The 25,416-nt window shown below is 42.5% G+C and overlaps 2 long non-coding RNA genes across 3 annotated transcripts; one reads left to right on the top strand and one right to left on the bottom strand.

Annotated features, from left to right (window-relative positions):
- The first annotated feature begins 4,880 nt into the window (after window positions 1-4,880).
- On the top strand, window positions 4,881-14,744 carry LOC117199749 (uncharacterized). 2 transcript variants are annotated; one of them, XR_007474863.1, is made up of 9 exons: window positions 4,881-5,545; window positions 5,760-6,858; window positions 6,942-7,250; window positions 7,927-8,124; window positions 10,431-10,926; window positions 12,368-12,452; window positions 12,620-12,820; window positions 13,780-14,117; window positions 14,277-14,744. It is a non-coding gene; the product is annotated as an uncharacterized LOC117199749 (long non-coding RNA). The 2 variants fall into 2 exon arrangements; XR_007474862.1 differs by lacking the exons at window positions 12,368-12,452; window positions 12,620-12,820.
- Window positions 10,738-12,909, bottom strand: LOC125963088 (uncharacterized). Its single transcript, XR_007474881.1, has 2 exons — window positions 12,797-12,909; window positions 10,738-10,902 (listed from the first exon to the last, which is right to left on the bottom strand). It is a non-coding gene; the product is annotated as an uncharacterized LOC125963088 (long non-coding RNA).
- Window positions 14,745-25,416: the final 10,672 nt, after the last annotated feature.

Below are 25,416 nucleotides of genomic sequence, written 5' to 3'. Positions count from 1 at the left end.
GATTGGGTTGTTTGTTTCTTTGATATTGAGCTGCATGAGCTGTTTATATATTTTGGAGATTAATCCTTTGTTGATTCATTTGCAAATACGTTCTCCCATTCTGAGGGTTGTCTTTTCATCTTATTTGTAGTTTCCTTTGCTTTGCAAAAGCTTTTAAGTTTCATTAGGTCCCATTTGTTTATGTTTGTTTTTATTTCCATTACTCTAGGAGGTGGATCAAAAAAGATCTTGCTGTGATTTATGTCGAAGAGTGTTCTTCCTATGTTTTCCTGTAAGAGTTTTATAGTGTCCTGTCTTACATTTAGGTCTCTAATCCATATTGAGTTTATTTTTGTGTATGGTGTTAGGGAGTGTTCTAATTTCATTCTTTTACATGTAGCTGTCCAGTTTTCCCAGCAACACTTATCGAAGAGGCTGTCTTTTCTCCATTGTATATTCTTGCCTCCTTATCAAAGATAAGGTGACCATACGTGTGTGCGTTTATCTCTGGGCTTTCTATCCTGTTCCACTGATCTATATTTCTGTTTCTGTGCCAGTACCATATTGTCTTGATGACTCTAGCTTTGTAGTATACTCTGAAGTCAGGGAGTCTGATTCCTCCAGCTCCGTTTTTTTCCCTCAAGACTGCTTTGGCTATTCGGGGTCTTTTGTGTCTCCATACAAATTTTAAGATTTTTTGTTCTAGTTCTGTAAAAAATGGCATTGGTAATTTGATAGGGATTGCATTGAATCTGTAGATTGCTTTGGGTAGTACATGGTGTATCTCTCCATTTGTTTGTACCATCTTTAATTGCTTTCATCAGCGTCTTATAGTTTTCTGCATACAGGTCTTTTGTCTCCCTCGGTAGGTTTATTCCTAGGTAGTTTATTCTTTTTGTTGCAGTGTTAAATGGGAGTGTTTCCTTAACTTCTCTTTCAGATTTTTCTTCATTAGTGTAGAGGAATGCAAGAGATTTCTGTGCATTAATTTTATATCCTGCAACTTTACCAAATTCATTGATTAGCTCTAGTAGTTTTCTGGTGGCATCTTTAGGATTTTCTATGTATAGTATCATGTCATCTGCAGACAGTGACAGTTTTACTTCTTTTCCAATTTGTGTTCCTTTTCTTTTTCTTCTCTGATTGCCATGGCTAGGACTTCCAAAACTATGGTGAATAATAGTGGCAAGAGTGGACATCCTTGTCTTGTTCCTGATCTAAGAGGAAATGCTTTCAGTTTTTCTCCATTGAGAATGATGTTTGCTGTGGGTTTGTCATATATGGCCTTTATTATGTTGAGGTAGGTTCCCTCTGTGCCCACTTTCTGGAGACTTTTTTTATCATAAATGGGTGTTAAATTTTGTCAAAAGCTTTTTCTGCATCTATTGAGAAGATCATATGGTTTTTATTCTTCAGTTTGTTAATATGGTATATCACACTGATAGATTTGTGTATATTGAGGAATATTTGCACCCCTGGGATAAATCCCACTTGATCATGGTGTATGATCCTTTTAATGTGTTGTTGGATTCTGTTTGCTAGTATTTTGTTTAAGATTTTTTCATCTATATCCATCAGTGATATTGGTCTATAATTTCCTTTTTTTGTAGTATTTTTGTCTGGTTTTGGTAACAAGGTGATGGTGGCCTCATAGAACGATTTTGGGAGTCTTCCTTTCTCGGAAGTGTTTTGGAAGAGTTTGAGAAGGATGGGTGTTAGCTCTTCTCTAAATGTTTGATAGAATTCACCTGTGAAGCCATCTGGTCCTGGACTTTTGTTTGTTGGAAGATTTTTAATCAATTTCAGTACTTGTGATTTGTCTGTTCATATTTTCTGTTTCTTCCTGGTCCAGTCTTGGAAGGTTATACCTTTTAAGAATTTGTCCATTTCTTCCAGGTTGTCCATTTTATTGGCATAGAGTTGCCTGTAGTAGTCTCAGGATGCTTTGTGTTTCTGTGGAGTCTAATTTTATTAATTTGAGTCCTCTCCCTCTTTTTCTTTATGAGTCTGGCTAATGGTTTATCAATTTTGTTTATCTCCTCAAAGAACCAGCTTTTAGTTTTATTGATCTTTGCTATTGTTTTCTTTGTTTCTATTTCATTTATTTTCTGATCTTTATGATTTCTTTCCTTCTACTAACTTTGGGTTTTGTTTGTTCTTCTTTCTCTAGTTCCTTTAGGTGTAAGGTTAGATTGTTTGAGATGTTTCTTGTTTCTTGAGGTAGGCTTGTATAGCTATAAATTTCCCTCTTAGAACTGCTTTTTCTGCATCCCATAGGTTCTGGATCATCGTGTTTTCATTGTCATTTGTTTCTAGGTAGTTTTAAATTTCTTCTTTGATTTCTTCAGTGATCTTTTGGTTATTTAGTAGTGCACTGTTTAGCCTCCATGTATTTGGGGTTTTTACAGTTTTTTTCCTGTAATTGATTTCCAGTCTCAGAGTGTTGTGGTCAGAAAAGATGTTTGATATGATTTCAATTTGCTTAAATTTTCTGAGGCTTGATTTGTGACCCAAGATGTGATCTGTCCTGGAGAATGTTCCATGTGCATTTGATCTGTCCTGGAGAATGTTCCATGTGCACTTGAGAAGAAAGTGTAATCTGCTGTCTTTGGATGGAATGTCCTATAAATACCAGTTACATCTGCTCTATTGTGTCATTTAAGCTTTTGTTTCCTTATTAATTTTCTGTTTGGATGATCTGTCCATTGGTGTAAGTGAGGTGTTAAGCTCCCCACTATTATTGTGTTACTGTCAATTTCCTCTTTTATAGCTGTTAGCAGTTGCTTTATGTACTGAGGTGCTCCTGTGTTGGGTGCATATATAATTGTTGTATCTTCTTCTTGGATTGATCCCTTGATCATTATGTAGTGTCCTTCCTTAACTCTTGTAATCTTTATTTTAAAGTCTATTTTGTCTGATATGAGAATTGCTACTCCATCCCCTCATTTTCAGTCTGTTTGTGTCCGTAGGTCTGAAGTGGGTCTCTTGTAGACAGCATATATATGGGTTTTGTGTCCATTCAGTGAGCCTGTGTCTTTTGGTTGGAGCATTTAATCCATATATGTATGTTCCTATTACCATTTTCTTAATTGTTATGGGTTTGTTTGTGTAGGTGTGTAGGTCCTTTTCTTCTCTTGTGTTTCCCACTTAGAGAAGTTCCTTTAGTATTTATTGTAGAGCTGGTTAGGTGGTGCTAATTTCTCTTAGCTTTTGCTTGTCTGTAAAGCTTTTGATTTCTCCATCCAATCTGAATGAGATCCTTGCTGGGTAGAGTAATTTCCCTTTCATCATTTTAAATATATCATGCCACTCCCTTCTGACTTGTAGAGTTTCTGCTGAGAAACGAGCTGTTAACCTTATAGGGATTCCCTTTGTTGTTTTCCCCTTGCTTTTAATATTTTTTTCTTTGTATTTAATTTTTGATAGTTTGATTAATATGTGTCTTGGTGTGTTTCTCCTTGGAGCTGTCCTGAACGGGAACCTCTGTGCTTCCTGGATTTGATTAACTATTTATGTTTCAGTTTTTTGGCTGTGAGGCATGTGGCATCTCAGCTCCCACACACCCCTGCGCTGAAAGGTGAAGTCTTAACCAGTGGACCAGCAGGGAAGTCCCCTGGGAGAAGTGGGTTTTGGTGGAGGGTCTCAGCTGACCTGCAAGACGGGGCCAGGGGTGGACAGGGATGGAGTGCATGCGATCAGAACACCCACCATACTCTCCCCCTCTCCTCACCCATTTAATGGATCACCTGTTGCTTCCCTGATCAGAGAGATGAGAATCTGCTGCTGTAAGTTACTCTGCAATCCACTTTTTAAATTTTTATTGGAATATAGTTCATCTACAACATTGTTAGTTTCAGGTATACAGCATAGTGATTCAGTTATCCATGTACATATTCTTTTCCCATTTAGGTTATTACAAAATACTGAGTTCTCTGTGTTACACAGTAGGTCCTCGTTTTCCTCTATTTTATGTTCCTCTATTTTATATATAGTAGTGTGTGTATGTTAATCCCAAACTCCTAATTTATCCTTCCCCCGCCCTTCCCCTTTGGTAACCATGCATTTGTTTTCTATGTCTGTGAGTCTGTTTCTGCTTCATAAATAAGTTCATGTGTATTATTTTTCAGGTTCCACATATAAGTGATATCAGGTGGTATTTGTCTTTGTCTGACTTCGTTTAGTATGATAATCTCTAGGTCCATCCATGTTGCTGCCAATGGCATTAGTAATGTATGTACCACATCTTCTTATCCATTCATCTGCTGATGGACAGAGGTTGCTACCATGACCTGGCTATCGTAAACAGTGCTGCTATAAACACTGGCGTGCATGTGTCTTTGAATTATGGTTTCCTTGGGGTATATGCCCAGTAATGGGATTGCTGGGACGTATGGTAGTTCTATTTGTAGTTTTTTGGAGGAACCTCTGTACTGTTCTCCAGTGGCTGCACCAACTTACGTTCCCACCCCCAGTGCAGGAGGGTTCCCTTTCCTTCACCCCCTCCCCAGCATATATTATTTGTAGACTTTTTGATGATGGGCATTCTGACCTGTGTGAGGTGATACCTCACTGTACTTTGATGTGCATTTCTCTAATAATTAGAGATGTTGAGCACCCTTTCATGTGTCTGTTTGCCATGTGTATGTCTTTGAAGAAATGTCTATTTAGCTCTCTGCCCATTTTTCGATTGGGTTGTTTATTTGTAGATTTTGGAAATTAAGCCTTCATCGGTTGCATTGCTTGCAAATATTTTCTCCCATTCTATAGTCTGTTCATGGTTTCTTTTGCTGTGCAAAAGCTTGTAAGTTTGATTAGGTCCCGTTTGTTTATGTTTCTGTTGCCTTGGGAGACTGATCTAAGGATTGGTATGATTTGTGAGAATGTTTTGCCTATGTTCTTGTGTGTGGTGGGAGCACGTGTGTTCTAACTTCATTGATTTACATGCATGTCTCCAACTTTCCCAGCACCACTTGCTGAAGAGACTTTTTCCCATTGTGTATTCTTGTGTCCTTTGTCAAATATTAATTGACCATAGGTGTGTGGGTCTATTTCTGGCCTCTGTTATTTAAAGATACATTAAAACAGTATAAGAACTGAGGAAGATTGGGGGAATCCACCAACAAGTCCAGAGCTGAAACAAGTCCAGAGCTGAGAGCACAGAAGAGTGTAAGGCATCAGTGCTGAGACGCCTGCTGTGGTCAGCTGAGTAACGTCCCCAAAGATGTCCATGTTCTAATACCCGAACGTTGTGAATATGTGAACTTACGTAGCAAAAGGGAGTTGGCAGATGTGGTCCTGCTAAGCACCTTGAGATGCACAGGTGACCTGGGTTTTACAGGTGGTCCAGTGGTCATCACATGGGTCACCTGTAAAGAGGACGTCAGAGGAGTATTTGGTTACAAGATGCTGAGCTGCTCGTTTTGATGATCAAGGAAGGGGCCACAAGCTCAGGATGGCAGACGCCTCCAGAAGGTGGAAAGAGGAAGGAAATAGATTCTCCCCTGGAGCCTCGAGAAGAAACCAGCCTGCAGGATCCCTTGAGTTTAGAGCTTTGGGTTTTAAAACGGTAAGACAGCACATTTTGTTCTTTTAAGCTACCAAGTCCTCGGTTCTTAGAGTAGCCACAAGAAACTCAGACAGAATCCAAGGATGTTAAGCAGGGGGATAGCTGACACTTTCAGCGAAACAACGACTTATGAAGATTAGATGACTAGGACAGATGAGAAGTAACGTAGAGAGAAAGATCTGTTTTTCAACCTATTGATTTTCATCTCCCTAAGAGACTGCAAACTCCGGGAAAGAAGGGCTCAAGTGTCTCCGGCTCACCTTCCAAAGGAGCAGTATCTCTACCTGCTGCCCCATCCGGCTCGATCCGTGAGAAGCAGAGGGAGGGAGGGGGTTGCCGTGTCAGGCGCGACCCCACGCCTCTGCAGGGTTCCTCTCTCGTTGCCAAGATCCTGGCATGTGGAACACGGCGCAGGGATTCAGATGCACCATGGCTTACGTTCCGGGGACACAGTAAGGAGATAGTTAACCATTACCCTCTAATGCTGATGGCTCCAGCGCTGCACCCCTTCCGTCTGAAGCAAATGGTTTGTGCACCTGCGTAGACAACGTGGTTTTACTTCATCACAGTAGAGACAGTGTGGGCTCCTGAACGGCCTCTTCTCATCACTTCTGGGTCTTCTTCAGCCACCCAGCCAGGCTCTCCATGAATAATGCCTGAAAAAGAATGCACAGCCAGGAGCCTTGCCCCAAGGTCAAGGCAGCTGAGGCCGAATCGCTGCTTTGTCCAGGCAGGGGTTCTGCACTGCAACAGGAATGCAATTGCCACGTCCAACCTTCAGATCTCGGGTCGCAGAAGAGGCAGCCCACCCTCAAGCCTTTCCAGCCCAAGAGAAAGGTGCTTTCCCCTTTGTGCCTGTGAGCGCCAGGCTCCATCCCCCTCCTGCCTCTGTGCACCCTTCTGCAAGTCACTCGCCTCTTTACTTTTTCTGCACGATGGGAAGCTTGCCTGCAAGGTGGTTAGTGATGGAGATGGGACCTCCATATTTGCGTCACTGTCACCGACAAGGTGAGGACCTGCCAGTTCCTGTCTCTCTCCAGGAGAGGAGGAGCAGACCACTTCCCAGGGGAATCTGAGTCAGCTAAGTACATGCTGCGACCGTCTGATGGAAACACCAAGTGATTTCTACTGGGGAATCTCTGAGAAATACTGTAAAGCCATTACCTTCTTCGAACAGACCATCTGTCTCCCGGTATCATTGAAAACAGCCATCGCTTAAAAGGCAACTCAGCCCAGCCTGGTCAGGTGCTAATAATCAAGGACATGAGTTAATAAGGCAAAATAATTAGAGGATTAGTGTCATGACCTACCTGGTAAGTGCCCTCAGCTGTTTGGGGGTAGAAAAAATCCAGCAATGACACTATCTAATACGGATTCTCCGATATTTTCTTGAAAGAACCAAGGGACTCGAACGCAGGAAGCAGTGCCACTCGAGGACGTCAGGGCAGCGCTGACACCCTTTAATAAGTCAAGGATGCAGTGTCCATCACAAACCTTCCCTGCTCTGATTGCCTGAGATTTATGGGATCCTGATGAGTCACCAGGGACGTGAAATCATAACTAGAACAATGAAACAGCGTGTCACAGCTCAGCGTACGTGGTCGACCCTTCCTGACAACATCTCATAACCACAGAACAGAGGAGATGCCTGTGTTATCCCGACGTAAATATGGACCCCAGGAGAAACCAGCTCTTTGGACCCACGGTAACGGTTCCTGGGAGGGCATTATTGGGGGTGGGTTTCCCAAGATGCTGCTTACAGGTCATTCCTTGGAGACCCCGAGATTGTAGAAAATACTGATCCAGAGCACAGGATGGGGATGATAAAAATGGACCCGAGGGGAAAAACAGTTAAGTGGGGTTACTATGGCTCTACCGGTCCAACCACACAAGGGAGGGTGGATTTATGATCAGATTCTGAATGCTAGAACAGGAAGGGGTCTGGAATGAACAGAAGCACAGACGCTGTCCCCACAGGATGGTCTACTTAGCAACTGGCTCCTCCCTCCCTGGGGCCATGTGTCACTATTCAGCCCATGGGGGTCAGGGTAGTTCAGAGGGTACTTGCTGAGGTTGCAGACCTGGAGCTCCAGGATTTGGGGGAAGTTGGTGCCCAGAATTGTCCCTTCCTTTTCTTCTCCCTTCCACGAGGAGGCTCAGCTCATCCACAGATGTGGAGAGTTCAGGCCTGCAGGCTGGCTCAGGGTCCACGAGGATGGATGTCCACCTCACCAAGCACTGTAGGGAGGCATAGGGTCATCAGTGAAGGGCTTCAGGAAGCATGAAAAGCTGCGTGGACGGATCCCCGGAATGGACATGATGATGAAGGTGATAGACTGTCCGCTGAGCATCTCCAGTTTCTCATTTCCTCCTATCCTTAGGGTGGATGAACATCTGAAATTAGGCTGTGATGTTGTCTGAATCTTGTGCCCCTCCCCTTGAAGGTGGGTGTGATCTAACTCACTGTGACACAAGAGCGTCCAGCCGGTCCATCAGGACGGTCTCCAGGGACAGGTCCCGAGGAGGGAGTCTTAAGGAAAGTGATGTCTTGAGTCTGAAGGGAAGCAGCCTCGAAGAAGGTAATATTCATGTCTGCACTACCCTGTATTATGTGTGTGGATCTAACAAATATAAACATTATAAGTATTATAAATATGGCAATAATATATGATACACATACAATATGATTTATAATATACAACACGCATATAGAACATAAAACGTATAACATTTGACAGCATGACAGTTAAGGTATTTTTTTTTTTTGAGGCACACGAGTACCTTGTGGCCTCTCCCGTTGTGGAGCACAGGCTCAGCGGCCATGGCTCACGGGCCCAGCAGCTCCGCAGCATGTGGGATCTTCCTGGACCGGGGCACGAACCCGTGTCCCCTGCATCGGCAGGCGGACTCTCAACCACTGCACCACCAGGGAAGCCCAAGGTATAATTTTTAAGTTGTAATATATAGTATAAAATATAATCGGTGTAATTGCATATATTATACATTATATGAGTATATCTTAATACACAATAGGTGTATATATAATGTATAAACATGTATTATATATATAGGCATATATTAATATATAATGTGTATATATGAATATAATGTATAGACATATATATTATATAACAGAATATATAATATACACTCTAACAAATGACTGACATGTAATTGTATACAATATGTAACACACAGTATATAATGTAAAATCTAACATGTATATGAAATATACTATACAATTTAATGTACCAAAAATTAGATGGTATAACCTTAAATACTAGATATGATACATTTATATTATATACAAAAATTAGTATATAATATATACTGTTATATAGTAGTATATATATTACAATGTACTAGTATATATTAATACTAGTATATACTAGTATATATTACTATACTACAATATACTTTATACATAATCTATATTGTGTATTATGTGTTCATTGTACATAATCTATATTATGATGTATGTTATATATAATATACATAATATAGCAGTATAATAACTGTATAATATATATTATACACAATTTAATGGACGTCCTGTTGGCTACCTAGCTTGTTTCCATTGTCTTTAAACTTTCCCTTGCGCCTGGATGCACACACTGACTCCCTTCCCTGGGGAAGTGCAGTCCCCACCTCCTCCATGTCCCCGAGGCTGCCCACTGTGGCCCCCGCTTTGGGGACAGAACCCCCCCCATCCGGGTGCCACCCGGTTCCCCTCCGTCACCTCTGCCCTCCTCACCTGTCACCTCACCAGGGAGGACATCACTCAAGTCCCACCTGTGCTGCTCCATGCCAGCCTCTGCAACAGCAGAGCAGCCTCGCCCTGGATTTCCATATCCACAGTAACCTCTTCACTCGCCTATCAGCCGGGCTTCCCTGGTGGCACAGTGGTTGAGAGTCCGCCTGCCAATGCAGGAGACGTGGGTTCGTGCCCCGGTCCGGGAAGATCCCACATGCTGCAGAGCAGCTGGGCCCGTAAGACATGGCCGCTGAGCCTGCACCTCCAGAGCCTGTGCTCCACAACGGGTCAGGCTGCAGCAGTGAGGCCCGCATACTGCCAAAAAAAAACTATCAGCTGCTCCTTCCTTTCTCCTGCCTCTGGACCCCCGTCCTCCCCTGACGCTGCATGAAGATGGTCCCTGAGGTCTGACCCTGGCGTTCTCTCCCTGAGCAGCGTGATGGGGCCAATGGATTCTGCAATCTCTCACCGTTATGGAAGCTCCAATAGCTCCCTCCAAAGTGAAATGTCAGGTGGAGAAAGACAAACACCATAGGGTCTCACATATTATGTGGAATCTAAAAAATACAACCAAGTAGTGAATATAACAAAAAAGAAACAGACTCCCAGATCTAGAGAAGAAACGAGTGGTTCCCAGTGGGGGGGGGGGAGGGGGGCATTATAGGGGAAGCAGAGTAAGAGGTACAAAGTACTAGGTAAAAAATAAGCTACATGAAAAAAAAAAAAAAATAAGCTACATGGATATATTGTACAGCACAGCGAACAGAGCCACTATTTCGTAATAACTATAAACCTCTTCCTTCCTGAACTTGGCCTGTCACTAACGACGTTCCCTCCCCCATCAAACACCACAGCTGCTAAGCTACCTGAAATCTAGACGTTGGGAATTGATTTCTGTGGGTGAGGAAGTGGGTCTCACCTTTGTCTCACCCCAACACAAATGGGGTACACTTCCATGGGGTTACCCAGATCTTCAGGGAACTCCAATTTCCTGCATAAATTGTTCTCCTTTTCCCCAGTGTGCTACTTAGGAAAAGGACAATAAATAATAATTCACATAAATACTAGAAAGCTAGCGACGTGTTAAGAACAATAGGAACATCTAATGAAAAAGGAAAATCTGTTTTTCAGAAAGAGGGCTGTTAAAGCAGGAAGCAGAACAATGGTTGCCAGGGGCTGGCCGTGGAGGAACCATGTCGGCAACAAAATGACGGGAGAGCGTGGAAATGTACACAACTCAGCAGTGGTGCTGATTCCACAACCGTGCACAGGGCTCAACACTCACCCACCTGTCCACCTGAAAGGGCTGCTTTTACTGAAAACAATTACGTCTCAGTAAACGTGAACAGAAAACCAAAGGGGCCTAATCGTTTTCATTCCTTTCCTGCATGAGTCAGATGGGTGAAGATACGCACAAGCAGTTCTTTCACTTTTACGTAAAAAATCTGCGCTGTTGCTGTTTACAACAGCCAAGACGTGGAAGCAAACTAAACCACCACCGAGAGAGGAATGGGTAAAGAAGAGGTGGTTCATGTATACAATGGAATATTACTCGGCCATGAAAAAGAATGAAATAGTGCCATTGGCAGCAACATGGATGGACCTAGAGATGATCATACTAACTGAAGTAAGTCAGACAGAGAAAGACACCATGTGATGTCACTTATATGTGGAATCTAAAAAATAATACAAGTGAATCTATGTACAAAATAGAAACAGACTCACAGACATAGAAAACACACTTATGGTTACCAAAGGGGAAAGGAGGGAGGGATAAATTTACGGTTACCAAAGGGGAAAGGGGGGAGGGATAAATTAGGAGTTTGGATTGACATATACACAGTACTATACATAAAATAGACAAACAACAAGATCCTACTGTATATAGCACAGGGAACTCTACTCAGCACTCTGTAACAACCTATATGGGAAAAGAATTTGAAAAAGGATAGATACATGAGGGACTTACTTCCCTGGTGGCGCAGTGGATAAGAATCTGCCTGCCAATGCAGGGGACACGGGTTCAAGCCCTGGTCCGGGAAGATCCCACATGCCTCGGAGCAACTAAGCCCGTGCGCCACAACTACTGAGCCCACGTGCTGCAACTACTGAAGCCCGCGCACCTAGAGCCCGTGCACTGCAATGAAGAGTAGTCCCGCTCGCGGCAACTAGAGAAAGCCCGTGCGTAGCAACAAGGACCCAACACAGCCAAAAATAAATTAAATCTTAAAAAAAAAGCGATACATGAATATGTATAACTGAATCACTTTGCTGTACACCTGAAAATAACACCACTGTAAATCAACTATACTACAGTATAAAATATATATATATATACACACACATATATATATATTTTTTTTCGCAGTACGCAGGCCTCTCACTGTTGTGGCCTCTCCCGTTGCGGAGCACAGGCTCTGGACACGCAGGCTCAGCGGCCATGGCTCACGGGCCCAGCCGACATGGGATCTTCCTGGACCGGGGCACGAACCCGTGTCCCCTGCATCAGCAGGCGGACTCTCAACCACTGCGCCACCAGGGAAGCCCCTAAAATATATATTTTTTTAATTGTAATTTTCATGTAAAAAAAAAAAAAGTGTGTGTTTAAGGCACTGTCCAAATGAACAACTTTCCTTGAGGATTTTGTTTGCATTTATGCTTTCTTTTGAGACGGTATCTGGGGGTGGGATCCTTTGTCATCCCACCTGTGGCCCTGCTCCTGATGATACTGCTGTACACAAAAAATGGGTAAAAACACACCCCTTATCTTTCATCATCTGTTTTGGCCTCATTGCCTATTAAAAAGACCCTTAGATAAAATGAAAAAAAGAAAGCATTAAAGTATGGAATTGCACCGCTAGCAATGTGTTCCCACCATCCGGGCAGGCGTCCAGCAGAGGCAGGTGGTGGGTGATGGAAACCAGAGGCCTGCCCACCAGCCGTAAGCACTCTCCCCACGCTCAGCACGGCCACTGGGGTACAGCTGATGGTCGTGACAAGTGGGGCGGCCCTGTGGGAAGGGCAGGGGGCAGACCGAGGGGGATGCCAGCAGTGTCCGCATTCCACAGGTGCCTGAGAAGCAGCATGCCCGCCACCACATCTGCAATGTGCAGGCACAGTTTCTAAAGGGAAACCTGTACAACTGAACCACAGGTGAGGACAGACATCCACACGGAATCCCCTGTGAGTCCCAAGTAGAGAGGGTAGCACAGCCGGACCCACAGAGGACCCTCCCACCGCCCTGAAAACTACCTTCCACAGCTTGAGTTTTAAATCGTGGACTCACCCGAGTGCCCCCAGCTGTGTGGCCACGTTCCTAGGGAGTCCTTCTGGAGACCCCGTTACAGACTGTTTACAACAGCTGAGACGTGGAAGCAACCTAAGTGCCCATCGACAGAGGAACGGATAAAGAAGATGTGCTACCTATACACACAGGGGAATATTACTGAGCCATGAAAAAGAATGAAACCATGCCATTGGCAGCAACATGGGTGGACCCAGAGATGATCATACTGAGTGAAGTAAGACAGAGAAAGACAAATACCATATGGTATCGCTTATATGTGGAATCAAAAATAAAAAGATACAAATGAACTTATGTGCAAAACAGAAACAGGGGCTTCCCTGGTGGCGCAGTGGTTGAGAATCTGCCTGCTGATGCAGGGGACACGGGTTCGAGCCCTGGTCTGGGAAGATCCCACATGCCACGGAACAACTAGGTCCGTGAGCCACAACTACTGAGCCTGCGCGTCTGGAGCCTGTGCTCCGCAACAGAGGCCGCAACAGTGAGAGGCCCGCGCACCGCGATGAAGAGTGGCCCCCACTTGCCGCAACTAGAGAAAGCCCTCGCATGGAGACGAAGACCCAACACAGCAAAAATAAATAAATAAATAAAAATTTAACAAACAAAACAAAACAAAACAAAAAAACAGAAACAGACTCACAGACATAGAGATCAGCCTAGAGGGAGCGGGGTGAGGGAGGGAAGAATTGGGAGTGTGGGATTAGCAGATGCAAACTAGTTTATATAGGATACACACACAACGAGGTCCTACTGTACAGCACAGAAAACTACTCGATATACTGTAATAAACTATACCGGAAAAGAAACAAAAAACCCCACCATTCTTCCCTGACCTATAGACAGTGCACTGGCTGGTCTCTTCCTCCCCCCGCCCCACCCTCTCTCCCTGGCTCACTCCATTCCAGTGTCCTTCCTGCTCTTCCAGTTAACCTTGTATGTTCATCCTCAGGGTCTACACCCTTGTGGTCCCCTCCTCCTGGAATTTTCCCCCTAGACATCCCCATGGCTTCCCCTCTTACCTCCTTCAAATTTGCCAAAAGTCACCTTCACAGGCAGACTGATTCTGACCACGTTCACGGCCATCTGTAGTCTCCCTCCCACCCTTGTTGCAGATTTATTCTTCTCCATTCTGCTTGTTACCTTTCTGATGCTCTAAGGGTTACTTTTACCTTATAGGCTCTTTGAGTTGATGCTTTTGTCTGTCTTGATCACTGCTGTGTCCCAGCACCTAGAAGCCTGCCAGTGTGATGGTCTCTTCTTGCTTGAAATCTTGAACTAAAGTAAGGATTGAGGAAACACCCAGTATGCACGTCCGTGCTGCAAACAGCTGAGTGATAAAGACAGAAAAATACAGATAAGGATTCCGCTGATGGGCTCAGGAAAGTCCATTAGACCTGTTCTGCACCACTGTGTCTGTGATCAAGCGACTGAACGTGCCGTGGGACTCTCGGACACATGTGGAAGAACTCCGGTGACAGGAGGATGCTTGTGTGAACACAGAAGACGCGTAGAAGGTAAAGTTGGAGAAAAGATTGGGAAGCGGGTCATATAAAACCTTGGAGGCTGTGCTGAAGACTTAGATTATATTCGACCTGCAATATTTATCCTGGGATATTCTAGCTATATAACAGAACATACACAAATGACCCCCCCTTTTTTTTTTTTTTTTGCAGTACGCAGGCCTCTCAGTGTTGTGGCCTCTCCCATTGCAGAGCACAGCCTCTGGACGCACAGGCTCAGCGGCCATGGCTCACAGGCCCAGCCGCTCTGTGGCACATGGGATCTTCCCAGACCAGGGCACGAACCCGCGTCCCCTGCATCAGCAGGTGGACTCTCAACCACTGCGCCACCAGGGAAGCCCGACCTATTTTCATTTATATTTTTATAAGATACTCTGGCTTTTATGAGAGCAGTGGACAAAGAGAGACACTGTGTTATCTGCTAGGACTGTCATCATAGAGGACCACAGATGGGCGGCTTCAACACAAATGGATTTTCTCACGGTCCAGGAGCCTGGAAGCCTAGGATTCAGGAGCCAGCAGGGTTGGCTGCTGGTGAGATTTCTCTACCTGGCTTGTAGATGGCTATCGGCTATCTTCTTGCTGTGTCCTCCCATGGAGGAGCGGGAGAGGGGGAGAGGGGGAGGGGAGGGAGAGGGGAGGGGGAGAGAGGGAGAGGGAGGGAGGGAGAGGGAGTGAGGGGGAGGGGAGGGGAGAGGGAGAGGGAGGGAGGGAGGGAGGGGGCAAGGGAGAGGGAGGGAGGGGGAGGGAGGGGGAGGGGGAGGGAGGGGAGGGAGGGGGAGGGAGGGGGAGGGAGGGGGAGGGAGAGACAGAGACAGCACTCTGGTGTGCCCCCCTCCTCTTGTAAGGACAGGAGTTCTATGGGATCAAGGCTCTGCCGTTATGACCTCATTTCACCATCATTACTTCCCTAAAAGCCCCATCTCCAAATACAGTCTCTTTGGGGGTTAGGGCTCCAACGTATGCACTTGAGGGGGGCACAGTGGAGTCTGTTAACACACAAGCGGAAACAGGGAGACCCATCTAGGGGCATCACTGAAAGCGCACGGCTGAAATGGAGACAGTGAGAATCAGACTTGAGACATCTGATGGCCACAAAGCCAACGGGATTTGCTGGTAGATCAAAAGTGAAGAGCAAGAGAAATAAAGATGAGGGCTCCATGATTTGGGACGTAGGTGCTCAATTTCTAGAAAATGAGCATTAAACGTGTATGCTTCCTGCAAGTTTATCTTAGACAGATTCCACTGATTTAGCATGATGGCTCCCTGGTCTCAGGGCAACAGACTCAATAACAGAATGTTATCTCTGGTCACCACTGCTCTGGGTTACTGAAACTGAGCAGGACCCTGTGGGGTTCCTGGGCATGGAAGCCTTTCTGTCCCCCATTTCTTGTTTGTAGGGAACAGACTCCAGCCTCCTGGACCTTCCCTAACTCCCAAAGGGAAGATGCAAACAGTTGCCAATCAGGGAAGGATGGGGATGCAGAGACAAGGGAGGAGCAGTGAAGAAACAATAGTGCAGCCTTGGGGCAGGTCCTGGCTCCCCCTCGAGGGATACACATGACAACATCTTTGAGCTCTTTACAGCACTAAGACCCCCCAAACAAATGGAAGCTGTCACCATTCTTCATTCCAGAGAAGACCCCCTGAGGCCAGATTCAAGGGACCAGAGAAGTTCATCAAGAGATTAACTGAGGGACTTCCCTGGTGGTCCAGTGGCTAAGACTCCATGTTCCCAATGCACGGGGCCCGGGTTCGACTCCTGGTCAGGGAAGTAGATCCCACATGCTGGTACTAAAAATTCCACAGGCTGCAACTAAAGATCCTGCATGCCGCAACTGAAGATCCTACATGCCGCAACAAAGATCCCGTGCGCCAAAACTAAGTGCTCATGCAGCCAAATAAATAGTTTAAAAAATGAGAGAGAGACTACCTGAGACCAGATTAAAGGGGTGCAGGCCCTGCATACACCCTGATCCTGATCAGCAACCCCACCCTTGAACCATTGCTACACAACTCCTCACGAGCCCCCCTCCAGGTTGGGACACACAGTTTTGAGGGCACGAATTCAGTGTCCCCCTGTGCCTGGCAAACCAATAAAGCTATTCTTCTCAACTTCACCCACAACCGTCTCTGAGATCTGATTCGGCACCAGTGCACAGAGGCTGACTTTTTGGCATCATTACCGCTTTTACATAACCTCTTTTTGCTCACGTATCTTCCATTCCTGTCCTAAAATTCCCATTCTTAAACTTTCCATTTCCCCTTGGTAATGTCAATCAGACACTATGAGATTATGACTCCTGGCAAAACCAAGTCCCCCAGTACTGAGTTCCCCTGCCGAGTTTAAGATTCACCTCTTCATCCAAAACCTTATTGCCTTTCTTGTCCCATCCGTTTCCCCTAAGGTGTGAGGAACATCCAGGAAAAGAGGGGACTGAAAATGAGCAGGACTGTTTGGGGAATCTCCCGGGTACAGTATCTCCTCTATGTCCCCAGTTTCTGTTTGTAGAAAAAGGCTTTCGTGTCCTAGACCTTCCCCGTGTTCCAAACAGCAGACTCAAGTAGTTAAGGCTTAGAATCATAGAGTCACAGCTCTCCTAGTTCCTCCTGAAAGGACAGAGATAACAGTCTGACCCGTATCTCTGAGTTGTTCTGCAGAAACCAAGACCCCCGCCCAGGTGGAGGATGGTGACCACATGCTAACCACAAGCACTAGACCCCAGGCTGGTTGAAACCAGATGGCTGATGACTGAGATTCCCCAAAACACCACCCTGTTACCTCAGAACCAGCCCATCAGAAGAAGGTCCAGGAGCTGATCAGGCATCCTAGAACCCTCTCCCCAGCACTGTCTTTAAAAACCCTTCCCTGAAAGCCATCAGGGAGCTCAGGTCCTTTGAGCACAAGCTGCCCGTTCTCCTTGTTTGGCACCTGCAATAAACGCTGTACTTTCTTTTCACCCGGGGTCAGTAGATTGGCTTTACTGCACCTCTGGACCCGAGTGGACCCAAGTATGGTTCAGTAACACTGGCATCTCAGTGTTCTTCTATTTAAGATTCAGGGCTGTCGTCTGACGAAATAATCTATGTGTTCAGAATTTAGGAAGTAGTTAAAGTTGTTGTTATGCCCTAATTACTGTACAGCCCTTTGGACCTTGTTTGATCTGTCATGAGCTATTGAAAAACAGAATTACGTCATGGTTTGTCTCTATCCAATGAATACACCAAAAACGAAAAGGCAGACACAGGTAGAATTAGAACATAAGCAGAACAGGAATTTGGTCGTGGATGCCCTAGAATAGTCAGCATTTCCATTAATGCTGGGATATTCTACCTATAACAGAACGTAAGGGGTTATGTCCATGTATAACTTTACTTGGAAGTGATCATAGCAGTGTACGATTTGAGAGCCAAAAGGGGATTGTTAGAACACATCCCAACCTCAACAAGAGCCAAGCAAACTAAAGACTGAAGATGTGAACTGCTTGCTCGTGGTCACGGGGGCAGCATGAGATCAAGGATGAATGTCTCGGGCTCTTTGCTTTTCCTATACTACACTGTTCCTGTCCTTTACCTGCCACAGGATAAACTTCTTAGTGAGCAAATGATGCTGCTTCCCCCAAATTACTCCTTTCTGTTTCTTCTCAGAAAGTAGCACTTTTTCCTCCATCCATAAATATGCTTCTCATGCCTAGAGACCTGAGTTTTCTCAATTCTCAAATAATAACACCTTCGCCTACAATAGTATAATCTCCTTTTGGTTAATAAAGCATAATAAATCGTGCAAGCATATTAAACTGCTAGTGAAGTATTACGATTTTCATTATTCCTAGGAATTGAGTCCATACTGATTGCATACGTGAGTACAGTTATGACATGTGGACAGACGCAGTACAGCTGTTCTCTGCTGGAATCGTCCCATTCTGTTTATCCTTTAAAACCTAATTTACACAGCTCCCTTAGAGCCTAATTTACTCAGTGGAATATGTTAAATGGCATTAACTATAAATTAGGTAGTCCTCCAGAATTGGGGGACATTAGATGGACACAGTGCAAGGCTAAGAAAATGGTATCAACCCTTTTCTCTGTCAACTTATATTCAATTTGATATAGCATGTAACCATTACTGGATTAGATGCTGTATTTCGAAATCAGTTCTGGTATTGTGGAAAATTTGTGTTACTTCTAATTGAAAATAAGCAGTTCGAAGTTTCATATTGATTAGATGACTTAGAATAATTAATCATGGCTATTCAGAGCATTATAGAGCTTATCTGCATTATGGAAAGCAGATGCTTCTTCTAGGCTAATATTTTATCTTATCAAATTGTTATTAAACTCAGTACTCATGACCATTTTAATAATGGTTATGAAGTGACGGTAAGAATTTATGAAAGTCGTTAACATGGGGGTTCTGTATTCCCAAGAGGAACACACGCGGTTCGACACCTGGTGAGCTGCTTCCGTTCATACACTGAAATGCACGCGTTTATTATCTCTACCTGGACATCATGGGTCCATGGTGATTACTGCATCATTAACCACTGTTATGAGATGAAGTACTGTGTGTTGTACCTGCCGGATACACTAACAGGATACAAATACAACACCAAAAGGACGTACTGAGAACAACTTTCTCGTGATTACTTAGAAACGCACTGAAATTACACCTTGAAAGACGACCTGGGTCTTATTCACCACTTTCATGAGACACTTACCAGACATATGTGAGCCTCACATTCTTCATCTAAGAGGATTCAGGGTGCTTTATGGATGTACAGGTTTCAAAATATTTTCACATAGACCCATGTCATTTCATTCCCTCGCACACACATGCACACACTACAGATTAGCAATGTAACCTCTTTTGAAAAAAAAGACTAACTCACTGAAAATATAAATATGCATAGATAACTATTAAATTGAGATAAACTTTTTACAAGAAATATTTAATTTTCACTTTAGAAAATAGAGATAGATGTAGCAGATTGTGATGATTAATATAAAAGAAAGATATAGGTATAAATATTATATAGGTAGGTAATCACCAGTATTTCTCAACTAAAACTTTTGCTTTTATATATAGGATGCATAAACAAGATCCTACTGTATAGCACAGAGAACTATATTCAATATCCTATGATAAAACATAATGGAAAATAGTAAAAAGGAATGTGTGTGTGTCTATATATATAAATAAAACTGAATCACTTTATGTACAGCAGAAATTAACATGACATTGTAAATCAACTCTACTTCAATAAAAAGTCTATGACAAAGTTTTCTCTGAATTAGTTTGTGCACACAGGAAGTTAAGAGGAAAGTCGCTATCAAACTATCGTTGTGTATGATAAATTTTCTTTTTACCTTGCCAATTTCTTTATCTTACTTTCAGACTGGAGGTTTCACTTGAATTTTCTCTGCACTGCCTGAGCCAGTTTTTTGTTCCTGCCTTTTACTCTACAAAAATTGTGTCAAGCCTCAGAGGTCTGGTCATTGTTCAAAACGTTGCACCCAGCTTTTAAGATATTCGCTTTACTTAAACAGCTGGGCCTAAACCTCGAAAAGAAACCTGTGAAGAAATTAAGCTTTGACGTAACACCTCTTCTTTATCCATTCACCTTTGGGGTTGCTTCCAGCTCTTGGATATTGTAAATAATGGTGCAGGGAACACAGGTGTGCAAATACATCTTCAAGATCTTGCTCGAATTCTTTTGCATATATACTCGTAAGTGGGATTGCTGGGTCATACGGTAATTCAGTTTTTAATTTTTTGAGGAAATTCCGTACAGTTCTCCATAGCAACTGCACCATTTTACATTCCCACCAACAGTGCACAAGTATTCCAATTTTGCACCCTTGCCAACATTTGCTATTTTCTGCTTCTTTTGTTTTTGATTATGTTGTGTTTCTAGTAGGCATCCTGATTGGTGTCAGGTGATATCTCATTGTGTGATATCTCATGAGAGATGTACATTTCTCTAATCATTAGTAATAGTAAGCATCTTTTCTCATGCTTATTGGTCACTGTCTTTTGGGGTGAAATGTCTATTTAAGCCCTTCTGCATGTTTTTAATCAATTTACTTGTTTTATTGTTGTTGAGATGTAGAAGTTCCTTATATATTCTTTTTTAAATTTTTTAAAATTTTATTTTTTTTTATATTTAAAAATATTTTTAAAAAATATATTCTTAATTATCACCCCTTATCAGATATACGATTTGCAATGATGCTCCCATTTCACAGGTGGCCTTTTCATTCCTTACTGTTTCTTGTGATGTGCTAATGTTTTGTTGTAGTCCCACCTATTTTTCCTTTTGTTGCCTTTGGTTTTGGTGTCCTATCCAAGATATTATGTGGCCTTAAAAAGGAAGGAAACCCTGTCAGCTGCTCAAACAAGAATGAACTTCGAGGACGTCATGCTGACAAAATAAGCCAGGGACAGAAGGACACACACTGTAGGACTCCACTTGTATGAAGTATCTAAATAGTTAAAATCATAGACACAGAAAGTAGAAAAGTGTACACCAAGGGCTGGGAGGATGGAGCACGGGAAGCTGGTATTGAATGGCTACAGAGGTTCAGCGTTGCAAGATGAGAAAGTCCCAGAGATCTGCTGAACAACAATATGTCTACACTTAACACAATGAACTGTACACTTAAAAATGGCATATGTATATATATAAAACTGATTCATTTTGTTGTAAAGCAGAAACTAACACACCACTGTAAAGCAATTATACTCCAATAAACATGTTAAAAAAAAATGGTTACGGTGGTAAATAATAAAGAAATTAAGCTTTAAGAAAAAAATTAAAAAGAAAGCCACAAAGAAAACTTTGGAAATAGAGTGTGCTCCCTTTCTGCATTCCTGCTGGACGCAGAGGGTTAACCATCACACATAAAATACAAAGGACACAGGTCATCCTAACGGGACCATTTTGAAGGGCATTCCTATGAAATATGATATGGAGGCACTTTTAAGGCAGTTACACTGCCCTATTATGGCTTATGAAGATTGCCAAAGCAATAGTTAGAACATCAGAGAATAAAGTGTTCAGTGAAATCGCTTTCTTTAGAATAGCCTAGCTCCGTCTATTAGAGAAAACCTCGAAGAACTGAGTGGCTTATACGGCAGTTAAAATAGTTGCATTGTTCTAGTAAAAAGCAATCATTTGATATTGAGTTGGCTATTAACAGATATTAATCTGTGCTTTTAGATTACTAGTGATTGAGATAATTCATTCTTCGTTAAAATTCCCTATTAGAGAATATTAATTTATGTACATAAGATTTTATTGTCCCACTTTTTAAAAATTGGAGTATAGTTGATTTACAATGTTGTGTTAGTTTCAGGTGTACAGCAAAGTGATTCAGTGATTCAATATTTATGTGTATATACAAAAAAAATTGGGTTGGCCAAATAATTCATTCAGGTGTTTCCATAGCATCTTATGGAAAAACTCGAACGAACTTTTTGGCCAACCCAATATATATATATATATATTCTTTTTCAGATTCTCTTCCTTTATAGGTTATTACAAAATACTGCGTTCCCTGTGCTATACAGTAGAGGTCCTTGTTTATCTATTTTATATATGTATTAGTTTGTAGCCGTTAATCCCAAACTCCTAATTTATCCCTCACCTTTGGTAACCATAAGTTTGTTTTCTATGTCAGTGGGTCTATTTCTTTTTTCTTTTAATTAATTAATTCATTTATTTTGGGCTGCATTGGGTCTTCGTTGCTGTGCGCAGGCCCTCTCCAGTTGTGGCGAGCAGGGGCCACTCCTCGCCGCGGTGTGCAGGCTTCTCATTGCGGTGGCCTCCCCTGTTGCAGAGCACAAGCTCCAGAGCACAGGCTCAGTAGTTGTGGCGCACGGGCCCAGTCGCTCCGTGGCACGTGGGATCCCCCCGGACCAGGGCTCAAACCCATGTCCCCTGCACCGGCAGGCGGACTCCCAACCACTGCGCCACCAGGGAAGTCCCCTCAGTGGGTGTATTTCTATTTTGTAACTAAGTTCATTTGTATCATTTTGTTTTAGATTCCACAAATATGCAATATCATATGATATCTGTCTTTGGCTTACTTCACTTAGTATGATCTCTAGGTCCATCCATGTTACTGCAAATGGCATTATTTCATTCTTTTTTATGGCTTTTTTATATCCATTGTAATAGATATACCACAACTTCTTTATTTTTAATTGAAGTACAGCTGATTTAGAGTGTTGTGCTAATTTCTGCTGTACAGCAAAGCTGACTCAGTTATACCCACATATACATTCTTTTCTAATTATTTTCCATATGGCTTATCACAGGATATTGAATATAGTTCCCTGTGCTCTACAGTAGGACCTTGTTGTTATCCATCCTAAATGTAATAGTTTTCCAAATTCCCACCTGCTCATGTCTTGTTTCTGCTGTCATTGTTTTGTGGCATTTGGATTCCTCTCTTCGGATAAAAACCCTACGAGGAGCCATGATGCATTCCTGTTTCACACTTTGTCAATATTAACTGTCATCTTCACGATCACACTGAAGATTGCACGGTGTTCTTCCCGGCAGTTGCCAAAGAATGTACCTTTCATATTTTGTAAACGGTCTTCATGGTTGTTTCTCCAAAAGAAATAGAGAATTTTCTTTTTCCATCAAAGAGACTGAAGAGTGTATTAAAAATATTCACGTTTTGTAGAAACTCAGGCTGGAAGATTTGAATATTACGATAGTCTTGGAAATAATCAAATGGCCAAAGACTTTGGCACGTTCAATGTTGCAAGGTGATTCGGCCCTTTTTGAAGGAAACACAAAAACTTTTTATTAGTCAACCCTCTCAGAGGAAGACGTCTCTACGTAGAGTCATGAGGAAAGCAAAGCACTTGAAGTATTTCTGTCCACTGTCTGGTCTGATTCCTTACTCTGGAACTGTGCATTATTTCTTTGATCTGTAGATAAATACCAGCAGCCTCCGTACTGTTGAAAGTAATTTCTTTTTAGCTTTATTCATTTATTTCTCAAGCAGTGATTATGTAGAATCTCTGGCATATTCACTGTCAGCTATAAAGCTGGTATTCTGAGTTTGGTGGATTCAAGGCATTCTTTGGTATTTCACACACAACGGGAACCCTTTTTTGTTCATCTTGAAAACATCAAAATGGTAGTCTTAGGTCAGAAATCGCAGTTTTTGTTTTTTTTTTCCCCCAATGTGGATAGTTTATTTTAATTCAAAATATTGTAAAGATCCCTTTTTCTCATCCATTCTAGGGAACAATGATGATAGACAGGCTAAAGTGATAGTAAATGTCAACCACACCATGCTTCCACATAAGCTGTCTTAAAATATTATTTTAAAATTTAATAATGTAAATACATATTTAATAACTTTTTCAATTTTAGAAAAATTTTAGATTTACAAAATTATTGCAAAGATAGCACAGTATTCTGGCATTCTCTACACTGTTTCCCCTACCATTAACCTCTTATATTAGTATTGAACATTTATCATAATTAACCAATCAATGTTGATACATTTTTATTAACAAAATTTTATACTTCATTCACATTCCTCAGTTTTCCCCTAATGTTTTTCAATACAAATAACAATCACCAAAAAAGCTGTGGATTCCACCTATTAAAAATGGAATCTAAATGTGGATTAGTATCTCTGGTGAGAAGTGATAGCTTTCCTATTAGCTATATGGATAGAGACATACTTGATGAGAATAAATCTGGTTTCTTTCCACATTGATCTAGGAGAAGACTATGCTCGTTTTCTACTGTGTATGTTTCAAGATATATAAGTTCTCTGTATGAATTTAGGAAGGCAAGTTACGAACCTCAACTATTTCCATCTATCTTTACGGGCACAGATCTGTGAGTCTTTGAATTTATATCCAACTGCTTCCCCAAAGATATGTGAGTTACACTGAAACTCAGTGTTCAGCACGTTTCCTGCACAGTTTATTCACAGCCTGACCAACGAATGATCAATGTTACATGAAATTTACATATAAAATACGCATTTGAAGAAAATAAAGATATAACGAAAACCGCTTTCTCCTAATTCATTCCCAAGGTTGCCCACAGATTCTGAGGTAAACCTACAGAGCCACAAAGACACCAAGAATGTAAACAAAGGATGAACTGAATCGAGTCTGCACCCCGTGACTTAACAAAGCAAAGGAAGATGAAGCTCTGTCCCAGAAAGCTCTGGGTGGATGAAGAGACCAACTGCTTCCCACTGAGACAGAGTAAAAAGAACGCACAGATTGATGCTTTCAAGATATGATTCAAAATGTTTAGGGACTTCCCTGGTGGTCCAGTGGTTAAGACTTTGTCTATCAATGCAGGGTGTGCGGGTTCGATCCTTGGTTGGGGAGCTTAGATCTCACATGCCTCACGGCCAAAAAACCAAATCATAAAACAGAAGCAATGTTGTAACAAATTCAATAAAGACTTTAAAAAACAATGGTCCATGTCAAAAAAAAAAAAATGTTTAGGGGTTTGTGTTTAGTGAATGTCATTTTTAAACACAGTACTGTAAATAAAATGTTTCCCTAGGGCTTCCCTGGTGGTGCAGTGGTTGAGAGTCCGCCTGCCGATGCAGGGGACCCGGGTTCGTGCCCTGGTCCGGGAAGATCCCACATGCCACGGAGTGGCTGGGCCCGTGAGCCATGGCCCCTGGGCCTGCACGTCCGGAGCCTGTGCTCCGCAACAGGAGAGGCCACAGCAGTGAGAGGCCCGCATACTGCAAAAAAAAAAAAAAAGTATCCCTAGAGGTAAGTGAATAGGAAAATGGACATGACAGCAAACTAAAATATTCTGGGATTTCAATGCAGCGATTACCCTATAACACAAGAAAAATATATATATAATTAACAACAACAGCACTTAAGGAGTTTCAGCCCTAACGTTATATTCTGAGCTAATTTAAAATACTACAGTGAAACATTCTGATTTTAACCATCACTGAATTAACTGAAAAGAATTCCACTGGTGATACCTGATTTATTGGCCGGACCATCCAATATGAACATATCTCAATAAAGAGAGAATGAAACAGTGGGGAACAACACATCTAAATAGATAAGGTTACAATCTCTGAATGACTTATGCAACTACCAAAAGAGACTTTTTTTCTAAATTAAAAAAAATTTTTTTTTATTGAAGTCTAGTTGATTTCCAACGCTGTGCCAGTCTCTGCTATACGGCAAAGTGACTCAATTATATGCATAGAGACATAATTTTTTATATTCTTTTCCATGATGGTTTATCCCAGGATACTGAATGTACTT

The sequence above is a fragment of the Orcinus orca genome, chromosome X (assembly GCF_937001465.1).
Source record: "Orcinus orca chromosome X, mOrcOrc1.1, whole genome shotgun sequence".
NCBI classification, from domain to species: domain Eukaryota; kingdom Metazoa; phylum Chordata; class Mammalia; order Artiodactyla; family Delphinidae; genus Orcinus; species Orcinus orca.
The sequence above is the reverse complement of the archived record's forward strand: the minus strand, read 5'-3'. Positions and strand labels throughout refer to the sequence as shown.